The 14,642-nt window shown below is 38.9% G+C and overlaps 1 protein-coding gene across 4 annotated transcripts in view; it reads right to left on the bottom strand.

Annotated features, from left to right (window-relative positions):
* The window catches only part of ZFX (zinc finger protein X-linked), a 57,532-nt gene that overhangs the window by 8,815 nt on the left and 34,075 nt on the right, over positions 1-14,642 (bottom strand). The window lies entirely within an intron of this gene.

Below are 14,642 nucleotides of genomic sequence, written 5' to 3'. Positions count from 1 at the left end.
TGTGGAGAGATTTAGAGATTCTGCGCAGAGACTATTCAGCAGAGCAGCGGTAACAGCAGATCACCGTTTCCCGAACACCATACTGGCCTTTAGGAAAGTGGATGCAAAGGGATAGAGGCATAAAGTAAGGATAGCACTTGTGAGTCTACTGCAAAAATGTGGGCAGCAGATGCCAAGGCCTCACATCAGGACAGAAGTAGGATGGATGGGGAAGGATGCCAGACTGGAGCCCTGTCTTAGGACTGAAATGGCAGGACCTAAGAATGAAAACTGAACAGGCAGGACAAAGGAGCCAAGGATAACTTTGGTGTTTCTGACTTAGGTGACTGAGTATCTAGGGGAAGAAATGCTAAGAAGAGAAATGAGGAAAAGGATCTCTTCCTGCATGGTGAATAAACTTAAGGTCTGGGAGGTAACATCCCTGAAAGCTCTCACACTGGTGCCTGTCCCTATCCTTTTATTTATATATTTACTTATTTAATTTTATTTATTCATGAAAGACACACACACACAGAGGCAGAGACATAGGCAGAGAGAGAAGCGGGCTCCATGCAGGGAGCCCAAAGTGGGACTCGATCCCTGGACTCCGGGATCACGCCCTGGGCTGAAGGCAGACGCTTAACTGCTGAGCTACCCAGGTGTCCCTGTCCTTATCCTTTTATATTCACAGCACCCTCTGCTTGTTTCTCTCGGAGTGTACTAGTCACTGTATTGTCACTATCAGGGATCTCCCTCCATCTTTCTCATTGATAGAGGAGAGAGAACCTGTCATTTTATAAGTCATTCTCTTAAGGCAAGCGTCCGGTGATGGCAGATGCTTGGAATACTGATGAGCCAATGATTCAGTGAATGAGATGTGAAGTCAGTGGCTGGATATTTGAGTCTGAAAGCTGAAGGCTGACACACAGATTTGGGAGCCATCAGATCTGTGTTAACTAGCCCTGAGATCACAGTGAGGACCTACAGCATGAGGAAAGAGTGGGGTAAGTCTATCCTGCGGACTGTCACAGTTTAAGGGAGGGACAAAAAGAATTCACAAAGGAACCCAAGAGAGGAAAGCCAGAGAGGCTGGTGGGAGATCCGGAAGGAGGCTAGCTAGGGAGTTATAAATCCCAAGAAGCCCATTAAGGCCCACGGCAATAATGCAGTGCACATCCAAGTCAAGGAGGAATGTCTGTACTGACTGTAATGTCTGTACTGGAAGTTGCTGATGCTCCTGGTGAAAAGCAGCATAGTGAAGGCTACACAGGGTCAGATTAAAATGGGGTGAGGATTCATTGGAAGGTGTGTGTTTCTTCAAGAAGTCTAACGTTAAACTGGACAACAAGGGGGCAGTAACTAGAATGAGGTACAGAGTCAAGGACTTTTCTGTTTAGCTGATAAGAATACTCAAGCATATTCAGTCTGTGGGAGCAAATACAACAGATGGGAAGAAGCTGAAGCCAGAGGACATGGTGGACACTTCTGGATTGAGATGTCAGAGGAAAAGAGGAAGATGGCATGAGAGGCAGAGATGAAGAAATTTTCCTTAGACAGGGGAAGCAATATGCTATCCTTCTGAGACCTGAGGTGGTAAACCTGGATGCGAACAAAGCTACAGTGTGTAAAGGGGGAAGACTGTAATGCTAGAAGCTGGAGGAGTTTGTGGCTGGTGGCTTCAACATCCAGCCTGACGTGTATTTACCCCCTTCTCAAAGCTCAATATTTTTATGACATAGCCGGCTGACTGAGCCAAGGCCATTTTGTTAAAAGCAGCCCTGGAATTTCAAAGTGAGGTAGCAGTTACAAGGATGAAGATCTCACCAAATGAGTCAGAGAGTTCTGAATAAATCTGTTTCATCTTCAGAAAACTCATCTCTGAACAGTTTGATATTATTGATGAAGCTTGCCCTTTTTTGGGCAAGGCTTGTCAAACTGATTCTAACAGATACTAGAAAATCAAGTGTCCTTGTGTGCACAAAGAACAGGGTCAGGCTAGCTGTTTTAGCATATGTTAGTTTGTTGGTACCCATAAGATAAAACCTTTGATGACTGAAAAACCTCATCATTTTGGAGCTTGCCAAATGTCATGTATTTATCTATAATTCGGAGTAAAAGACCTTTTTCTCTTTGCTTTCATTATTGTCTAGGAAAACACATTTCAAGTACACAGGTTCACCTGAGCCAAGCAAAGCCATTCTATTGTTAGACAAAAGTAGAATTCACCTTCAGGTTTTTGCCTTGAAAATTTGCCCCACTAATTCAACTTATGAAATTATACTGAATATGAAATATTACAGAAGTGATTTTTTTAAAACCACTTTGATGGTCCTGTTAAGTACTCAAAACTTCTCTGATTTTAAAGCTACCATTAAAAATGAATTTCTAAAAATAGACAAAGAAATCTTGGATAAAACTGAGTCATCATATGTATGATTTCCATCTAAGTGCCTTCTTCTAATGTAGTGATGAAGAACTAGAGGTCTGGAACAAGGCCTCTCCAAAATAGAAGAGCATAATTTCTGTAAATTAATACTACTTCTAATAATAACTACCATTTGCATGGCATTTTGCTATTTCCTTATCATTGCTATGTACTTTTATTTTATTTGATCCTTACCTTTTCCAGATAAAGAAACAAAGGCTCTGAGATGGTATGTGATTTGCCCAAAGTCAATGAACTAATAAATAAGAGATGGGAGAGAAAAGAGGTGCCTGTCTTTAGAACCCAGACCTTAGGGCACCTGGGTGGCTCAGTGGTTGAGCATCTGCCTTTGGCTCAGGTCATAATCCCAGTATCCTGGGATCGAGTCCCACATCAGGCTCCCCACAGGGAGCCTGCTTCTCCCTCTGCCTATGTCTCTGCCTCTCTCTCTCTGGGTCTCTCATGAATAAATAAAATCTTAAAAAAAAAAAAAACTTAAAAAAATAGAACCCAGATCTTTATTTTCATCTTCTGATTTTTTAATTTACTGTATAAGACTTATTATTTAAAAAAACACCAATAGTCCCACCAACCAGAGACTCCATCATGTTTAGTAAATTTTCTTCAGTTTTTCTATTTTTGTTAAATCGGCATCAGTGTCCTCAAGCCTTATATAATAACCTTTACAACTCAGCCAGCATTTTAAACTTCAAAACTGAGAAACACTGGACTTATCAATGATCTCATTAGTAAGAGCAAAACTATAGCAAAATATAGGCAATACTTTATACTGCTTGAAGGAAGCTTCAGTAAACTCTCCTAAAGACCAAAAATTGAGGGATACTTATTTGCAATGGTAATAGATACCACTGTGCCTAAAAAACATAGCTCATTAAGATCTCAAAAAATCCAGTAGTTTCTGGAAAAGAAAAATTACTGGAGTGGAGGTAGGAAATAAACCACTTCAAGTAAATTGCATTTTTTTTTTTTTTGGTTTTGGGGTTAGAGAGAAAAAGAGCGCTTATGGGGGGGAGGGGCAGAAGGAGGGGGGAGGGAAAGAGGGAGAGAGAGAATATAAATCTTAAGCAGGTTCCAGGTCCAGCACAGAGCCCAACACAAGGCTCAATCTCATGATCCTGAGAGCAGGACCTGAGCCCAAAACACAAATCAGTCACTTAACTGTCTGAGCCACACAGTGCTCATTTTTTTTTCTTCTTCTTCTTTATGAAGTCTCCACATGCCAGGCTTGAATCATGACCCTGACATCAAGACCTGAGCTGAAATCCAGAGTTGAATGATTAACCAACTGAGCCCCCCCAGGTGCCCCTCAAGTAAACTGTTAAATGCTGATCTAATTAGAAGATCAAACTAAGCTGATGGAGAATCTATGTAACAAGGAAGGACGGTGGTCATGATGGATAATGTAACATTTACTGACCACATACCTTGCACCAAGCATGATGATAAGCCCTTAAAATGTAACCATTTACTCCTCATAAAAACCTTATGAAATAGGTAATACACTACTGGGTACTTACCCCCAAGGTACAAATGTAGTGACCCAAGGGCACCTGCACCCCTATGTTCACAGCAGCAATGTCCACAATAGCCAAACTATGGAAAGAACCCAGATGTCCACTGACAGATGAATGGATATCTATACAATGGACTATTACTCAGCCGTGAAAAAAAAATTAAATCTTGCCACTTGTAACGACATGGATGGAACTAAAGAATATTATGCTAAGCAAAATAAGTCAATCAGAGAAAGATAATATAATCTCACTCATGTGGAATTTAAGAAGCAAAACAGGATCAAGGGGAAGAGAGGAAAGAAAAAAAAGATGAAATCAGAGAGATTGACAAGCTATAAGAGACTCTTAATTATAGGAAGTAAACTGAAGGTTGCTGAAGGGGGGGTGTGGGTAGGGGGATGGGGTAACTGGGTGATGAACAGTACTGAGGGCACATGATGGAATGAACATTGGGTGTTTTTTTTATTTTTTTTTAATTTATTTATGATAGTCACTCACAGAGAGAGAGAGGCAGAGACACAGGCAGAGGGAGAAGCAGGCTCCATGTACCGGGAGCCCGACGTGGGATTCGATCCCAGGTCTCCAGGATCGCGCCCTGGGCCAAAGGCAGGCACCAAACTGCTGCGCCACCCAGGGATCCCAAGCATTGGGTGTTATATAAGACTGATGAATCACTGACCTCTACCTCTGAAACCAATAATACATTTTATGTTTATTTTATTTTATTTATTCATAAGAGACAGAGAGAGAGAGAGAGAGAGAGAGAGAGAGAGAGGCAGAGACACAGGCAGAGGGAGAAGCAGGCTCCATGCAGGGAGCCTGACGTGGGACTTGATCCCGGGTCCCCAGGATCAGGCCCTGGGCCGAAGGCGGTGCTAAACCACTGAGCCACAAACCCAGAAGGCTTAAAAAAAAAAGAATAGGTAATACTGTTTTGTATTCTTAAGTTTCTCATTTAATCTCACTTAAATTTCTAGACAAATTTCTTGTAACCTTTACCAAGATAGAAAAATACATATTGGATTGCAGTGGAATTGTATTGTGAACAAATTAACATCATAAAAAGAAAGAAGAGATCTTTACCATTTGATCTCTTTCTTCCTAGGTCTCCTACCAAATACTCCTAGACACAGCCCTCAGTCAGCTTTCCTAAAACAAAGACCCAGCTGCATTACTCTCTGGCCCAGAATGGTACCCTATTTCCTACCAAATAAAATACAAACTGCATAGTCTAGCATCCAACCTTTGACCAAGGTGCCTTGTGCCTTCGGCCTTGCCTCCCCCATCAGGCCCTAGACGACCCCATGTGCCCTGAGCTTAAACAATACATTTTTATTTCCATGCCTTTATGCTTATTGTACTTGTATATAATTCATTGTAGGAATTGTACATCTTACTGTTTGAAAAAAGTATTTTTAAAGTATAAAAGTAAATTAAAATGTGATCAAAATCCTACCACCCAGAACTACCAATTTACAGATTATTCAGACATTTGCCTATGCATATTTATAAATTAAAGAGTGAACAGATATTTTAATGAAAACTAGATACTGTAATATGTCATTTTTAAACAAAAATTATTACATTATAATTTACTTGAACGCAAACAACTTTAATTCCACAGTCAATCTCATTCCCTTGCTCTCCAATCTCCTGCCCTCCCCCGCCTCCTTTCATTCCATCATACTGGCTTGGTAGAACCATAAACTTGCCTAATTTCAACTTTCCTCTCTGCCTCTGCACCAGCATCTATGTCACTAATCTCATAGGAAACACACACGCACACTGATGGCTTCACTTTAAATTCATGACCCTTTACCTGAAGCAAAGCTTTTCTCCTACTTTCCCTCTCTCTTATTTACTAGTAACCTCTCTCCTCAAATCTCTAATTTCACCTCCCCATCCTCATTCTCAGTTGATGATCTTATTTCACGGAGAACAAGTGAAATGATTGGAAGATTCACTGACAACCAGATCTACACACCTACCAGCAACCAAACCCAACCTGTTACCAAAGACAAATCACCTGCATTCCTAGCTAAAGCCTGCCCCCCTCTTTATTGCTCCAACATTCTCTCCCCGTTACTGGATTGCTTTTATCAGTATATAAACAAACTATTCTCTTTCCCCTTTAAAACAAAAACTCTTGACCTCATTTCTCCAATTCTTGTCATTCCATATCCTCTAAACTCACTTCAATCGGGCCCATGACTTCACCAAAACTGCTCATCACTTGACTCTAATTCACTTTCCTCACTTGGCTTCCAGGATGCAAGTTCTTGGTTTCCTCCTCTCTCACTGGCCATGCCTCCTCAGTCCTTTGCAGGAGCTGCCTCTTACTTAGCCTCTTAATGTTGCAAACCTCAGGGCTTAGTCTTTGATCTTGGTTTATTTACAATCACTCCTTTGACAATGTCATTCTGTTTTATAGCTTAAATTTTATCTGTATGCCAACAACTCCCAATTTTGCATCTCCGTTCTAGTCCTATTTCCCCAACTCAGATTTGTACATGTCTTTGATGTCTATCAGGTATCTCAAAATTAAATCTGTGCTCAAATGTCATCTCAGCAAACCCTGACCACATCTGTAACCCAAAATTCTCCTTATACTCTCGTTTTCTACCCAAGAAGGTATCACTCATACTACATCACTTATTTGTCTGTGTAACTCTGTTAGAACATAACATAAGGGAGGGAAAAGCACTGGCATGTATGTTCCATTGTATGTATCATTGTTCACTGATGTATCCCAAATGTCTACAATACACTGATATAAAGATACAACATTCATTTCTTAAATGCTGATCTTCAAGTAAATAAATGTCTAGTCATTATCTTACTAGTTCTTAACCGTCTAAAGTAAATATATTACAAAAACATTTAGTCATAGTTTGCTCATAACACATGAATTAATCTTTTTTTTAAAGAGAACATCTGTGCAAGAGAGGGACACAAAGAATCTTGACCAGGCTCCATGCCCAGGTGCAAAGCCTGGTGCAGGGCTCGATCTCATGACCCTGAGATCATGACCTGAGCCAAATCCAAGAATCGGACACTTAACCGACTGAGCCACCCAGGTGCCCCATGAATCAATTTTAAACCCAATTATCTGGGGCACCTGGGTGGCTCAGTGGTTGAGCGTCTGCCTTCGGCTTGGGTCCTGGGATCAGGCTTCCCATGAGGAGCCTGCTTCTCCCTCTGCCTATATCTCTGCCTCTCAATCTGTATCTCTCATGAATAAATAAAATCTTAAAAAAAAGTCTGTATCTACTGTCATCCTACTATGAAAGATACGGAAATGAACACATCAACATACCTTCCCTTCCACCTTTCTTTTTTTTTTTTTGAGAGTGCACACACATGGGGAATGGGGGTCAGCAGAGGGAGAGGGAGAATCTTAAATAGGCTTCACGATTAGCCCAGAGCCCAATGATGGGTTCAATCTCAAGACCCTGAGACCATGACCTGAGCCAAAATCAACAGTAGGGCCTTCAACCCACTGACAACCCAGGTGCCCCTCCCTGTCCCAAATATTTTATAGTTACTTTGATATTAAATGAATGACAATGCTCACTACCAACCCTTTTACCATGGTTTCTCCAGTCTATACCTCTCTATACTGACTGATCCTTTGGTTTGCTAGATTCCTTATCAAATATGGGCTGTCAAGAGGGCAAATGGATGTTACAGTTCCTGAGTTCTTGAATATTTGAAAATGTCAGTCTGTGGCCTTCATTTCCAAAACAATTTGGCTGGGAATAAAATTTTTAAGTTACATTTTCTCAGAACTTTGAAGAGTTGTTCCACTATCTTCAAACACTGAGTATCTCTGTGTTGATGTCCTTATAACTCTTTACTAAGATCATTAAATTTCACTAAACATCACTAGGATTATGACTTGCTGTTTTTATCATCCTGTCAATTTCTTGAAACAAGAAAGATTTTATATTTCAGGAAAATTCCCTGAAAGATTCCAATTTTTATCTTAGGACAGTTTCTTCCGTTATAAATATTTTTGTAGTTCATTCATTGTTCCCTTCTTTTAGAATTCCCCTTATGTGTTTGTCTCCTTTATCTGTCTCCTGTATCTAGCCATCTCCTCCATAATTATTTTTGTACTTTTTTTCCTTAATCATTTCATTTTTGTGATTTCCTAAAGCTGGATCCTCTGCCCGTGCTTATTTACTGAGGCATATTTATTCTTACGGTTGCTTCTAGGCTGGCTTTTATCTTGATAGTTTTATTTTTCTCTTCAATTTCTTTCTGAATTCTGTTTCTATCTGCTTCTATTGTCTTATATTCTTTAACTTCTGCATCTCCTTTTTGACTTTTAAAAAAGAGGCCATGGGCAGCCCGGGTGGCTCAGCGATTTAGTGCCACCTTCGGCCCAGGGCGTGATCCTGGAGACCCGGGAATCAAGTCCCATGTCGGGCTTCCTGCGTGGAGTCTGCTTGTCTCTCTGCCTGTGTCTCTGCCTCTCTCTGTTTCTCTCATGAATAAATAAATAAAATCGTTAAAAATAATAATAATAAAAATAAAAAAGAGATGTTGGAAATGTTCTATATCTGCACTAGACATATGTGGTTATTGAGCACTTGAAATATGGTTGGTGCAATTCAGAAACTATAGATTTAATTTTATTTTTCATTTAACTAAATTTAATTAGCCACATGTAGCTAATAACTACCATATTGGAATACACAGGCTCAGACAATTGTTGGGATACACTTACTCTGTTTCTTTCAGAGATTCTTCTTGCAATTAATATATTGTATTAATAAATAAAAATATTTTAGAGAGCTGAAGAACATGAATCCTTAGATTCAAAGAGCTCATCATGCATGAAAATATAATGCATGACAAAGACCTACACCTAACTAAACACAATTGTATATTTCAGACCAGCAGGGTAAAGGAAGATCTTAAAAGCTTTCAGAAGAAAAAGAAACACCTACAAAGGAATGAGAGTCAAAATGACATCAGGCTCCTAAACTATAATATTAGATGCTAGGTGACAGTAAAACATGGCATCACAAGTTCTCAGGGAAAGTTCTCTTTAACCTAGAATTCTGTACCTCACCAAATTATCAATCATGCTTAAGGATAGAATAAAGATATTTTTAGTATACAATCTATACTCCTTAGGAAGTTATGTCAATATGTGGTCCAGTACAATAAGAGTAAATCAAGAAAGAAGGTGGCATGGGAATCCAAAAAACAGTAGATAAATCTCAGGAAATGAGAAAAGGAAAATTTCAGAAAAAGGTCTGTATGACATTAAGCCTAGAAAGCAACTACTTCAGAATGGAGCAGAAACATAAAAGCTTCAAGAGGGGAGTCACTGGGAAAAGGAGGATTCAAAGAAAAACCTAAGTGGACGGAGAAGTCAGTCAAACTTAAGGACAGATTTCTCAGAAAGCACTTAAGAAGGAAAATCCATGCTACGAGGATGGAATCAGTCTCAAAGACAAAGTTTAATTAAGCTTGAAGTCTATAAACTATGACCAGTACTCACAAGGAGGACATAGATTCAGCCACTAAATTCCAGCCTTCCAGAATCAGAAGCTAGTTATCTGAAAGATCTTAAAAAACAGGCTAATTTTGAAAGAAAAATAAAGATGATTTTACATCCTAAATAATTTCAAGGACAGTCTGAATACACAAATCTTTTCTAAAGTTTAACAAGAGCCCCAGGTTTGAATGTTAGGATTGACATCAAGGAGGGAAATCAGGCCTTTCCAGAAGACCATACAGTCAGTATAGCATTCAAGAAAGAATTTGGTTCCCTGAACCAAGAGCCTGTTCTAACTTACTCTGACAAGTCCAATAGTCTTACTACTTACTCACTTCACATTTTTTAAACTTCTAAACACAAAATCCGATCAAAAGAAAAACTACAGGGTAAAAACTTGGTATTATTCAATGTCTTAAGATTTCCTGTGTGGGCAGGTGGCTACTTAATAGTAAAATATACCCCAGATGGGCAGTTCCCCTTAAAAGGATACCTGAGCTCATGAGCAATTGTTATGTCCTAGACATTGTGGTAAGTGGTGTCCGTCTATTTTATCATGAAATCAATGACAACAGCTCCATGACCTAGGTGTTTTATCTCCACTTTACAGATGTGAAACCGGAGCACCTAAAAAACTAAGTAACTTACAAGAAGCATTCTGCTGAGTAAGCAGATGTTCCAGTAGATAAATACATTTTGTAGTTCACTTCTGGACCTCCCTTTCTTAGCTTCCTCCTTAGGAATCCCCTTTCTGTAGTTAAAATTCCATCTTATTTTTATTATATAGCCTATAAAAAAAATCTCAGAGAATTAGTTATACTCTGATCTCCTTTACTTCTTGGAACTTTCCTGGAGAGCTTCAAAGATTTAATGAAAATAGCCTTATTTTGTACAAAGGGAATTAAGGATCAGAGTCATTCAAGTGCCTAAGTTACAGTGATATCCAGCATAATGTTAAGAGACAGAATATACAAAAAATACTTGCCAAATTGCAATGGTCTAAAACATAACTAAACCTAGTTAACCAAAAAAGGATTTCTTAATACTATAAATTCAAGAGGAAAAGAAAGGAATGACTATTACAATCCCAACTTGTGCCTGCCTTTACCCAAAAATTCTCCAGACAACAGCAAGGTCTTAAGTGAAGCCAGTCCAGAGTTAGTCCTGCTGGTCCAGATGATGCCACCAGAGAAACTCTAGTGGACGACTAGCTAGCTGTTACTGACAGGCAGGCTCTGAGCTGGGCACCTGCTGCATGTGATCTCTAATTATCCCAAACCAGCCCACAAGACAGGTAGTAGGCCTGCCATCTTACAAATAAAAAAACGAAAGCCAAAAAGAAGTCAATAATTTGCTCAAAATCATACAGCTAGTAGGCGGCTGGGCTGGCATCCAAATGGAACACTGGCTGACTAAACCGCAGGCACTGTTTCCATACACCAAACAGCTTCTCAAAGATCCTGAAAGGAGACGTGTTTTCTCTCTCCCCATCTCTCCTCTCAATTTCCCCTGCCCAACTCCCATTATCCCACAAAGTAATCATGGATCTGTTCAAAGGCCAAGCTGTTGGACAATTTTGTCTAGGTCACAAGCAGATAAACAGCAAATATGAGTCACGAGGCTAATCTGAAGCTCCAACTGCTTCTAAGGCTTTTGAGATACAGACTTTTTATCCAATCTTATTTTTGGTGGGGAGAGGGGAAGACAACAATAAATGTGCCTTAGGTGCTTTATTCTTGCTACAAATCTGACATACAGGCTAAACATTAAACCGAAAACTCTTAATTCACTGATTTTAGTGTTGTGTTTTTTTTTAAAGATTTTATTTACTTATTTGAAAGAGAGAGAACACAGTGGGGAAGAGCAGAGGGAGAGGGAGAAGCAGGCTCCCTGCTGAGCAGGAAGCCCAACATGACCCTGGGATCATGACCTGAGCTGAAGGCAGAAGCTTAACCGACAGAACCGCTCAGGCACCCCAATTTTAGAGTTGATTTCTAAATAAGTTTTGGAGTGCCCACAGTAAAGACAGTAACTTCAGATGGATTAACAGGAAACTTTTTGAATTTTATCAAAACAAGCTCAAAGCTTCTTCAATATGTCTTCTCTAAGACTTTTCTCACATATCAGTAACATTCCCATGAGGATATATTTTTAACATTCTAAAATTTTATTCTGTGGTTTACCAAATGGTTAAGAAACAAAACTGATAGAGTACATGTGTAAAAATAATGGTAAGATGCATAAACATTCAACAATCTGCCCACAGAACAAAATAAACAAATATTTTACCATGTCTCCTGTGCTAATAGCCCTGAGAATCAATAAACCATTAGATTGTATTAACCCTCAGAGTTTATGCATTAAACATAGAAGTTTGGATTTATTTATTCATTCATTCCCGGAACCACTTTTGAGTGGGAAGCAGAAGGGCAGAGGGAGAGAATCTTAAGCCCTGACATGGTGCTTGATCTCACAACCCTGAGATCATAACCTGAGCAGAAATCTAGTAGGATGCTTAACTGACTGAGCCACCCAGGCCCACCCTTCTCCGCCCCACACCCCCTTACACCAAACCATTTCTTATTAGATGTCTACTATGACCAAACATTGTGCTAAACTAGGAACTAACATCAGACCAACTGGTCAGGATACCTCACCTAGGAGGCCAGGGGCATCATGTGGACAGCTGTAGGCAGCAATCCTGTGGACAGATCTTCAGCATGTCCAAACGTGCTCCTCATCTGGTAATGGTTTTGTCATCTGCCCAGCTCCACAAGCCATAAATCAGGAAGAGAGCTTTGAACTCTCCTTCTTCCTCAGGTCTAAATTTAATCCAAATCCTAATTCCTAAATATGTCATGAAGCCGTTTCTGCCAAACTCTAGTGACAAAACCTTTTTTCAAACTGTCATCATCTGTTTCTTACCTGAACTACTAAAATCTCCCATAGTGTACTTTTTGATTTTACTCTTACCTTGTCTGCTCTCAACATTGCCATGAGGATGATCTTTCCAAACTACCAATCTGTGTTATTTTTTTTTAAGATTTTATTTATTTATTCATGAGAAACACAGAGAAAGAGGCAGAGACACAACACAGGCAGAGGGAGAAGCAGGCTCCATGCAGGGAGCCCGACATGGGACTTGATCCCGGGACCCCAGGATCATACCCCGAGCCAAAGGCAGACGCTCAACCGCTAAGCCACCCAGGCGTCCCTAACTGTGTTAATCAGCTTACAACCCTTTAACAGCTCCCCTACTTTACAAGGTAAAATAGGCTTCTTAGTGCATTCAAGGGCCTTTACGATTTGGGCCCTATTTTGTCCTATTTCTCACCATTTCCCCCATTTTCTTCACCAAAGATGTTATTTGCACTCTGAACACTCCAAGATCTTTCACATCTCCTTGCCTTTAAACAGGCCCTTTTCCCTCCTCTCTACCATTCCTCCTGCCTTAGCTGTCCACTCATCCTTCAAACTGAGTTCACCTCAAATTGTTTTTTTAAAGATGTGACCATGAGATTGTTTCACTTTTTAAAAAATCCTGGTCTTTCAGATATATATATACTGAAATACCTATATATGAAGTATGTGTGGAATTTGCTTCAAAACAATATGGGAGGGAAGGAAACGGAGATAAAATATAGAGATGAAATATAGAAATGAAATATAGGAGTAGAGTTGAAATATTCAGTTTCCATTGAACTCTGGTTTGTAATGCTTTCACGGCATGTAGCTCACTCAAGTATACCAAAAATCCCCCCACCATTTCCTCCCTTAGTGCTTCCAAAATACTTTGTATTTCCAGTTATCTATCTTTTCATAATCAACTATAATGATCTGCTTGTCTTCCCTCCAGGACTGTGGACTCTAAAAAGCCAGAGACTTTCACTGTTTACCTTTAACAGTTACCAAGGTTCCTAACTTATCGTGGTAGCCAATAAATGCTTTTGAATGAATGAAGACACAAGGTAAGTAAACACAGGCAAAAGTAAAAATAATAGTTTATGTGTGATTTCTTCTTCTCATTTAACCATAAATTTGGGGAAAAAAACCTATTCCTTAGGTAGCAAAACAATGGAATAGGGTTTGGAAGCTGTCTGGGTGGCTTCTGCTATGACTTAACTATGAAAATGTTTAAGCCCTTAAATTATTTCCTAATACTGCTGAAATTGGGTATTCAGTAACATTGTAAATTTTTTAAAAAGTTTAAAATAATATTGTAAATTTTAATAATCACTGAATTCTATTTGCTTCCTTCATCCACCACTAAGCACTATTTAAGCCAAACTCTACTACTTTGTAGTATGAGTTTTATATACCTATGTATATAAATACACACACACACACACACACACACACGAAGAAAGACAATATGAGAGAGGAAGATAAACACTTTGGAATAAAATACACTTGATTTCACATCCTCAACCTAATGCTAGCTGGATGTGTAACTTTGGTCATGTTATTACTTAAACTGGTCGTGTTACCTAGTATGTAAAGAACAGTGATAACACCAACATTATAAGGTTGCATAAAGAAAATAATATATACAAAGTTCTGGCCCACAGATACTATTTATTGAAGGTTTACTATTACCTATTTTTATTGTTACCAACTTGCTACAAATCTCCAATTAAATAATCTTTCTTGGGATAACAAAGTTAAAAAAAATGTTTTTTGATGTTGTCCATATTGATTTAACAATCAAACTACAAATATAGTCATAAACATTTTCCCCCTGAAAAATAAGCTTTACTAACAACAAACTTCACCAAACTTAATTCCATCTTCTGATGGAAATGCAAACTGACTCATTAGAAAATAGGTCTGATGAGTGTGAAAGCATTTTGCATGCATTAGCACCTGAGCTCTTCCTTGAAACACTAATTCAAATGGACTTAAAATCTCTAAATGCCACCCGACTAAAAGAGCTTAAATAATCTTAGCTAAGAACCGATCTAATGATTTATTAACATTCAGCTTTTATACAAGCAGTTGCATATTATAGAAAATAGTATTTTGAAATCAACTTTATCTTAGTGAAAATATCCTTAGCCTTAGAATATAAAAACAACTAAATGGATAGAACATAGCTATATTATTACTCCACACTCACTGTCATAAAATACTTTTATTAAAGTTATGGTTCGCACAAAGTAAAATTTCCAATTTTATAATCAATGTGTTAAAA

The sequence above is a fragment of the Nyctereutes procyonoides genome, unplaced genomic scaffold (assembly GCF_905146905.1).
Source record: "Nyctereutes procyonoides isolate TBG_1078 unplaced genomic scaffold, NYPRO_anot_genome, whole genome shotgun sequence".
Taxonomy (NCBI): Eukaryota; Metazoa; Chordata; class Mammalia; order Carnivora; family Canidae; genus Nyctereutes; species Nyctereutes procyonoides.
The sequence above is the reverse complement of the archived record's forward strand: the minus strand, read 5'-3'. Positions and strand labels throughout refer to the sequence as shown.